The sequence below is a fragment of the Lates calcarifer genome, unplaced genomic scaffold (assembly GCF_001640805.2).
Source record: "Lates calcarifer isolate ASB-BC8 unplaced genomic scaffold, TLL_Latcal_v3 _unitig_5474_quiver_733, whole genome shotgun sequence".
NCBI classification, from domain to species: Eukaryota; Metazoa; Chordata; class Actinopteri; family Centropomidae; genus Lates; species Lates calcarifer.
Genome location: NW_026117551.1, coordinates 16,075 through 25,813, shown reverse-complemented (window position 1 = coordinate 25,813; position 9,739 = coordinate 16,075). Strand labels below are relative to the sequence as shown.

At 38.3% G+C, this 9,739-nt stretch overlaps 1 long non-coding RNA gene across 3 annotated transcripts; it reads left to right on the top strand.

The window, feature by feature from the left end:
* Positions 1–887: 887 nt before the first annotated feature.
* Positions 888–5,787, top strand: LOC108874570 (uncharacterized). Of its 3 annotated transcripts, none has more exons than XR_007811456.1 (5): positions 888–1,019; positions 1,137–1,264; positions 1,909–2,169; positions 3,610–3,644; positions 3,959–5,787. It is a non-coding gene; the product is annotated as an uncharacterized LOC108874570 (long non-coding RNA). The 3 variants fall into 3 exon arrangements; XR_007811457.1 differs by adding an exon at positions 1,586–1,640 and having other exon boundaries at positions 888–1,264; XR_001959726.2 differs by having other exon boundaries at positions 888–1,264.
* Positions 5,788–9,739: the final 3,952 nt, after the last annotated feature.

The following is a 9,739-nucleotide window of genomic DNA, read 5'->3' as shown; positions in this document are numbered from 1 at the left end:
ATTGACAAGCATGTCCTTGAAATCTCCGGGCTTTATGATCCTTAACACTCCCCTAACTATTTCTGAGTCAGTGAAGTTGTCTTTTACCCCTTCCTCAATCTGCCTACACACACTGTTGTAAATGTCAGACGAGTGATCCCCAATTTGGCCTCCCTGAACTTTGAATTCACGGCGTTGTATGTATGAGAGGGGCACTCCTGGTTCTGTTGTGTGGTGTGGGACAGCTTTTGGCTGTGTGCTCCTGTGAAGTGCGACACTGTTCAGTGAAGTTGGTTCGGTGAGTGTAGGTTGTGCAAGAGCGTGTTGTGCTGTGACTTGTGATGTGGGCACATTTACAAATTGGAGAATCTTTTTACTCAGATCCTCATAATTCAAAAGCATTTGCTGAACATTATCTGGCAAAACACTGGTGTTGCTAAGTGTAGCAGCATTAGTTGTCTCAGTGGCTAAATGAGGATTAGCTCCGACTACAGTGGCTACCCTTGCTGTATCAGTGGATAGTGCTTTAGCCGTGACTGCATGAGCTACCTCAACAGGAGGAGAGGTGACAGCTACAGGCATTGACTCTACAGATAGTGTAGCATCACCATGAGACTGCACAATATCATCGATTACATCTTTCAGGGTCAGCAATTGACCCATACCACTGTCTTCCGAGTCTAGGAGGTCCTTACTGTACTTGAAGGCATGGATGTATTCAAAACACTCCTCTGCATCTCCACTTGAGAGCTCAGGTTCTTGCCTGGAACTGGCCCAACATTTTCAGCAATCTGGAAAAGTTTGTTAGACGACAGGGAAAGCAGGCTCTTCCTGATGCTCCACACCAGGCTCTTCCTCTCTGTGTTGACCATGGCAACATCCTCCCCAGTACTCAACAGCAGGTCACTCCAGTTCAGCTCCAGTCTCCGCCACCCTTCTGCTCTCAGTAGGTCACAGCTCTCCCGGCTCCTCACGACAGCTCACCTCCAGAACGGGCACCAGGAATCGCGCAACCAGCTCGGTCTCTTCATCACAGGAAGGTAGGTTTTTGGGATCAGCTACTAGCCAGCATGTAGAGCTGATCCCAGACGAGCCCCCAAGAATCTGTTACACGTACCGGCTGGCACTGAGTAAACAGATGCTGATTCTGCAAACAGGTGAAATAAGTGAGACAGGGCAACTTCACTTCCGACCATTTCAGCCTCGCTCAGCAGAATGAGGGAAACGGACCGTGATGCCGTAAAAGCTGTAAAGCGACTGCTGTAAACACCGCGTTAAGAGTGAAGTAAGTGCTACGCTGCCTCCTGCTGGCTACAGACAGCAATGTTGTACCTGTTAATTTCCCATCAGAAAATAAGTAATATGTCTATTTAGACACCTTAAAAGTATGTAGATGCTACTTATCAAAACAAAACACATTATCATAATTGTGACTTTACAATAGTGGCGTCACATAATCAAATGGAGACTGTCAAAGTACATCCACCAAAGTGCTTGTTTTTGCCGCTGACAGGTTATGGATAGGATTCCTACAGAGACAGAGCTTTTTATTAAAGAGTTGGATCATTTTTGTTTAACCACAAACATCACTTTATATCACCACCAGACTCCATTGAGAAAAACAGGAATTTTAGAACACAGGAGCTGCTGGAACTCACTTGGTTAGTTTGTTTGTGTTATTTTGTGAGACTTTTGCTTATGTGAAGGATCTTAATAGTTTTTCACACACAGAGCATATCAACTATTACATATATATACACATATGTATATTGTATATATATATGTATTACATACATATATATACAATGTTTTATATATATATATATATATATATATATATATATATATATATATAGTACTGAGCAGAAGTTTTAGGCACTCTAGATGTTTTTATTATTTATTTATTATTATTTATTTATCCTTCATCAGTACTACCAGTCCCAGATTAATTCTGCAGCAGGACAATGAGTCCAAACACACAATCAGCATGATGAAGATCTATCCTCAGAGACAAGAAGAACAAGGAGTCCTGCAGTAGATGGTCTGACCCCCACACACAGAGCCCTGATCTCAACATCATGGAGTCAGTCTGGGATTACATGAAGAGACAGAAGACACTGAGACAGCCTGAATCCACAGAGGAACTGAGGCAACTTCTCCAAGATGCTGGAACAAATTACCTGAGTACAGGTGTGAGCTGTTTTAAAGACAGGAGGTGGGGGAGGGGGGGTCATAAATACTGATCTGATTTAGATTTTTTCTCTTTACTACACCTCACATTATTTTTGACAGCATCCTCATTTTAACATTAGTTCCTAAAACTGCCTAAAACATTTTATATATTATATATTACATATGTGTGTGTGTGTGGTAACACTTTATATTAGGCTACACATATTCACCATTAACTAGTTGCTTATTCGCATGCATTTTGACTCTTTATTAGTCATTATGAAGCATGATCATATTCTACAGCCACTAGTCCATCCAAGAGTTTTCCCTCAATAACCTCCTAATTACTGCTTACTGGTAATAAGTAAGGAAGTTGTTGTACATGAATTTATGATCTTAATATGGACCATGTAAGGTAGCAGCAACACTAGAAAAGTAATTCTAAATATGGTCTTTTCTTACATAACTAAACATGAAACTGATGATCAAGACCTCACTTTAGAAAAGGGAACACATTCTGAGTTACAGAGACGTCATCTAGACTTATTTGGACACTATTAACACTTGTAGTTTTGAGCAAAACACATTTGAACATATATATTTATCATAATTCGTGTACAACAGTTTCCTTACTTAAAGTCAGTAAGCAGTAATAAAGAGGTTATTGAGGGAAAGTCTTAGTTAATGGCCTAGTAGCTGTAGAATATGATCATGAAGAGTCAGGGAATAATAAGTGCTTAATAATGACTAATGAAGAGCCAATATGCATGTGAATAAGCAATTAGTTAATGGTGAATAAGTGTAATATAAAGTGTTACAGAATCCATATTTCACTAATACTCTAAGTTGTGGTAATAGTGTACTGTACAAAATACAATCTGGGATCTTAAAATATCCCACTGCACATTTTAGCTTAACATCTCTAGGTAACGTTACCACTAGCTAGCTAACATCTCTCGTGGTGTAATGTTATGAAGTTAAAGGGTCATGGCATTTTTACCAACTCCATATCTGATTCAACCAACATTTTTTAAATACATACATGGTATCAGTGAGCATATACTGTGTAGATTTTAAATTAAACTATGGGAAATTACTACACACTACACAATAATTATTATGATTATATACCTTTATTATTTATTCTCACTATACTTGTTGGGTCTGACAGCATCATGCATTAGGTCAATGCCAGGTCCCCACAAAGATAGGTGTACAACTGTATGTGTGTGTGTGTGTTTGTGTATGTGTGGTTTCACAGAGAAGGGAAAGGTTCTATTATATGATAATGAGCCTTCCATTCATCTGCTATGATGCATTCATTCTAGAACTAACTGCTTCTCCACAGAACATTCACCTAACCAGAGCCTGGACTGAGTAACACTTGTCTTCAGTGGGAATTTTCATTCATCTATTATCCAGCCATCTGTTTCTTTATGCTCTGTTGTCTTTCTTCAGGTGACTTGGAGAGCCAACACAGAAGAAGAGGCCAGGTAAGATTTTCTAATTTGACCAAAGCAAATCTGATGACAAATGTTGTTTAGCTTTACATGTATCTAGACCAACTAACTAATTTCCTTATATTTCATCTTCTAATCCTTCCTCTTTCTAGAAACTATATTCATTTTCAACATGATTAGTTAATGTTTCAAATATTATTTTGCATCCAGCAAGTGCCTGCTTACAACTTAAAACACACTGAGAAATAACTAGGAAATATTTGGATTAACATGCAATAAAATACAGGACTGATCCTACAACAGCAATGAGGTTTTTCTTCATAATTAAGACACTGACTTTCTCTTAGTATCCTGGGAAGGTGGACAGGAGATCAGATGTGTGATGGTACAAAACGTCCGTCACAAGCTCGTTCCAGAAATGAAGAGACAAAGGAGGCTCTGGAGCCTCAGAGAGAAGGTTAAGGTTAAGGTCAAGGTTTGTAACTGCACCCACACATGCACACACAAATATACAGCACATACCCTTCATGGGCAGCATTGTGGCTCTGTGATTAGCATTGCAGCCCCACAGAAAGAAGATGTTGACATCTTCTTGATGTCTCAAGTCTTTTTTCTGTGTGGAGTTAACATGTTCTCCTCGTGCTTGCGTGGGTTTTCTCCGGGCACTCCGGTTTCCTCCCACACTAAAAAAAACATGAAACCAGTTATACCACACCCTTGGTTTGATGGTTGTTTGGTTGGTTGGTGTAGATTTTCTGTGTTTTAATCTGTGGCAAATTTCCACGTAACACATTATATCATGACTAACAGAGCTCCTTTTCAAAAACAAATACTGTGACACTTATGGAGACAAAGGAAAAGACAAGAAGTCAGCCTGTCAATAGAGCTCTCATACAAAGTTCAACATACATATTCAAATGGAAAATGTGTTACTGTATATGTTAAAATATGTATTAAATGTATGACAAAAGAGACCATGCATGGCAGCAAACAAGGCAAGGATATAACCTGTGAAACAGATACAATGAAGAAGAATCACCCATTTACAGAAATACATGTTTTGAGTCTTTTAAACTTATGTTATAGACTTTTAGAAAATTCCCTCATATTATTAGAACACAAACTGAAAAATAGGGTGATGTAAAGAAAAGTTTGTCTTTTTGTTTGCCAAGGACATAGTTAGCATTTTAAATTAGTCCAACATTTTTAAATGTATGGGAGTTATTACCAGTGCTTTGCCTAACTCACTAAGAAAGAGTCCTCTCCTCTGGAGCTTTCCGTGGTGCCAACTTGTGTTTGATGTAGATCGCAAATGCATCATATGCTAAACATCCCATATGTTCTAAAAGTAGTCAGCAGCTTGTTTTGCTTGCACAATGATGAACTACAGAAGAAATAACTGAAATATTTCATTCAGGATATTTGATATCCTTACCACCTGCATAAGCAGTATTTTTGTTCATTTTCTCAAATGACAAGATTGTTATGTTGCTATGGAGACTTTTAAAAAATCAAACCACAGAAAAAACTATGTAAAATGTCAAAAACTATCAATACTGGACCTTTGAAAAGGCAAAACAGTGCTGGACTGTTTCTCTAAAAACATTGCTGGGTTGCTGAACAGCTGGTTGGGTTATTTTTGACCCAGGTTTATTCATTTTCCTGCTCATCCAGTGCCAGAACTTCCTGCATCCATCTCTTTATGGCAGGGAAGATGAAGATTGTATAGTTAATATGAATTCATGGTAACACTTTATATTAGTCTACACTTATTCACCATCAACTATTTGCTTATTTGCATGCACACTGGCTCCTTATTAGTCATTATTAAGGAGTCAGTAATAAAAAACTCTGCATGATCATATGCATCACATATTTCTCTCAATAACCTCCTAATACTGCTTACTGATAATAGGTAAGGAAGTTATCTTATAAGGTAGTAGTAAGACCAGAAAAGTAATTCTCTCTAGTATTAATAAGGAGTTACTGTTACTGCTACCTTATAAGGTCCATACTGAGCAAAGCATATTAAGGTCATAATTCATGTACAACTTACTTAATTACAATCAGTGAGCAGTAATTAGGAGGTTACTGAGGGAAAACTCTTAGTATATTATATACATATTCTACAGCTACTAGTTCATTAACTAAGTGCTTTACAATTTACAAGTGCCAATATGCATGCTAATAAGTAACCTCCACACACACACACACACACACACACACACACACACACGCCCAGCCACAGCTCAAGTCCTGGCAGAATCTTCACAGAACATTTGTCCAAAGCCAACATTGGTGATGGAAATGATTTTTCATCAAAGCAAGCTGTTAGAGAGAAAGACCTGCGACGAACAATGAGTTGAGCAACAGCTGGCAGCATGTGAGGAGGAGGAAAGAAATAACTGAGGGAAAAAGAGAGAAACAGCAGGAGGAGCAATAGAGGAAAGAAGAACGACATGGAGAAGAAGTGACAAAAGAGAGAGGGCATCCAAGGAGAAAAGGACCAGGTGGAGAAGAGGTAATGAAAGAGGAGGCGGGGTGCCCGAGGAGAAGAGGACAACACAGAGCTGTTATCTGCTGACTGGATCAAGTAAATAGACGATGTAGAAAAAACCCTGAATATAACTGAGCTTTGGCTTTGCTGCCAGATAATTAGTAGTTGGCTACAGAAAATAAACAGAAATCCTATCTTTTGTCAGTTGGCAGTGTCAATCAATTTGATTTCCATTTTTCATTGTTTGAGAGTCAGAACTAAACCTTGACTGAGTCACCAGATTATCATCATTGTTGTAAAATTATGTGTGACATCACACCAATATACTGTTTGGACTGACTGGTCTCCACAAAGGCTGTGCATGTCATCTGAAAGATATCTTGCTGAAGCAATGGCTTAATGTTTAATGTTGTTATGAGAAGTCTTCAAATATTTCTGGTTCATAATGAGACTATGGCAAGATAAATTAGACTGTGGGGGGTTGCCACAGACTGGGTGATTAATGGAGAACACTGATATTAAAGTTAGAACCCATTATGGGTGAAGTTGAAGGACAATTGATTTGTTGGCAAACCAGCACTGCGAGACATAAAACTTCTTTGGAATATTTGGTTGCTGTAGGGTTTGTGATAATCACTCACCCTCTCTTCTAAGGTTATCATCTCAACTTCTTAGCTGTGATCTATGCTGCCTAAAAATGTTCACTTTTTTCAGCCCTCTGAACAATGCCTGCTTTTCTTACTCCACTGGCCTTGCTTTGAGCTTGTAATAATAACTCTGTGACATTGTATTTGTTTAGGGCTTCTTTGAAATTTCTTACTGTGTATATAAATTTTTTGTAATCAAAGCTGTTGTCTTTGTATCTAATGTATCTAATCAAATCAGGGGATGAAGAGACTGTCTCTGAATAGCTGGCCTGGTAAAAAAGGGGATGTCTGCCATTACATAAACTTTGACCCTTAGCTGTTAAAAGCATCTGTGATCACACTCAAATGAGCTTTTTTAAATGGAAAACACATTTATAAACCTGTCCCCTGATTGGACACCAGAGAGAATGCAATTAGATTTTTGTTCTCCAACAAAATTCCCTATAATGTAGCTTGGTGCTCTTGGGTTGCTTGACTTGCTTGAGTTGGTCTTTTAACAAGATGTACCTGTGCCATCACTCAAAAAACAAACCAGTGACAAATGTTCAAAAAACAAGCAGAGTCCAGAAAAATTCCTTAACTGCAACTAAACAGTGCCACAACTGTCGACGGCTGGGAAACAAGAAACACAGATGACCTGACCCAGACATTAAAATACACTGCAAACACTTTCTGATGAAGTGGTGAGTGGAAATGATAGAACAAGTTTGTTGAGTGTTGTCATTTTCATTTCAGATGAATATTCCCTCACTTTACATTGTGAAATGAAAAACAACAGAGACAACAAAGCAGGATTACTGTGTTCACAAGTGTGGCTGAAGAATACCTACAGTCCAATAGTGATTTTGTTCTGTAGCCCAAGGACTTTGGGGGAAAGCCTGTCCCCATCCATTCACATCAGCACTTTTTGAATGAATTCTTAATATTGTCACTGCACAAGCTTGAGCTGCAGATCCAGTGCTGTCCAGAATGATCACACCTTCAACAAAATTTCCAATGTCATCATGTCCATTACCTCCACCCTCCTTTTTGATGACATAAATCCCCATCACGGTCTTCTCCATGTCCCTCTGAATGTCCTCTCCTTCAGTGTCCTGTTTGTACAGGACACTGAAGGAGGTTTGTTTTGAATGCCACATACTTCACTTAATGATTATCTTGGTCACATACCCAACAATCTCTGTGGTTAATTCTGTTGATATTCAGTGTTTATTTTCTTTTTAAAATATATGTTAAATAAAACAATTTAATAAAATCTTTGTTGATGGTATGTGCTTTGCCATAATCATCTAGCTTACACCCAGATATGTGCCAGCCACATTTTCTGATAAATGCCTAGCATAGAAAAATGCTTGGATTTTAACCAGTGCAAATACCCACACTGGTAACATAATATCATATTGGTGGCAGGAACAAAACATGCTATGTGTCTGGTGACATGAACCCTGAAGATTGTATGGTAAAACAGATTTTGAGAGTGTTGACCATTATTGACACACTTGTTTGCTTATTCAAATATGTTGAAAAGGCTAGAAATTTTTGGACCTATTTTTATTGACTTATTTTTAAAAACGATATGGTCCTGTTTCACTTACACAGATAGAGGAGCATTAGAAACATCAGAATTGGTCAAATGTTATATTGTATTCCACAGTCACAGTGCAGTGTGTTGTTATACATCTGATTTTACACGTCAGACACCTCTGTCAGACATGGAAGAGACCTAAAGGGTTTTAACAACTAAGGTGCAAGTGACTTTGGAATCTTACCGTAACCATGTACTTTTCTAAGTTACAATATATGACGAGAAAAAAAACAATTACACTGACTTACCATATGCTCCTGAATTAGAAGTCCATCTTCCTCACCAAGGTAGAGGCAAGGTGCCTTGAGAACTGCTGCCTTTTTGAGATTAACATCACTTGTAGCCTGTGTGAAGAGATTCCACCGATTAAAACATCCATACACACATAAATAACTACAAAAAATATTTCAAATTTCCAACCTGTGTAGGTTACCTACACACTGACTTCCAATCAGCTTTGTCAAGTTTGATCTATATAGCTCAATATTATGTCAAACATACTGTAAAAGGTCATCCTTTTTTAACCACAAAATCATTGTGAAATGTGGCCTAGTTGTTTTTTTTAAAGTGAGGTATGAACATGCTGTTTTAACTTCTGTTTATTCAGGGACATACAGTACAACTGACAACAATTCTGTCCATAGGTGCTTAGTACATCTACAGCCCCATCCTCTGGCCACTGAGCTAAGGATTGTCAACACCTTGCTCAAAGCACTTGAACTTTTATTGTCACCACCTGAGAAAACAGGATTGAACTGGCACCTGTCTGATCACATGACTGCATCTCTAGCCCATATGGTATTATTGCCTTAAAAAGACAATACATTTCCTTACAAATGGTTTTTGCACCTTGCAAATAATCCAGGCTGTTACTGATGATGCAAACTGGGGCTTCATATGGACAATACAATTACACAGTGTATGAAGTATGTATGAAAAAAAAATCCATAACATTGCATACACAGATTTACAGATGTTTGGATAGTTTCTGGCCAGAAGCACCTCCCTTCCTCTGGAAAACAGATGTCAGCTGGGGTAAAAGATTGTCCAACTGTACCATGAAGTTTGTCTCAAGTGAAAGTGTTCTAATCTGCTGGAATTCAGCATTTATCTGTTAGAAAGAATAGAGAGAGACAGACATCATTGATTCAGTCATGGTGTAAGGCTATTTTGAAGTTGTTGTATCCCATTAAAAGGATAGATTCTGATTTTGACCTACCTTAACAACTTACAGTTTAGCATGGACATAGACAATTCTTCAAATTATTGTTCTGTGCCTGCTGACCAGTGAAAAGGCAACTCTTAACTGAAACCTTCACATTATCAATTTTATATGTCACAAGTTCTACTCTTAGCTTGCTGTAGAGTTCTTCTGCCCCCAAGTGGCCAAAATAAAGAA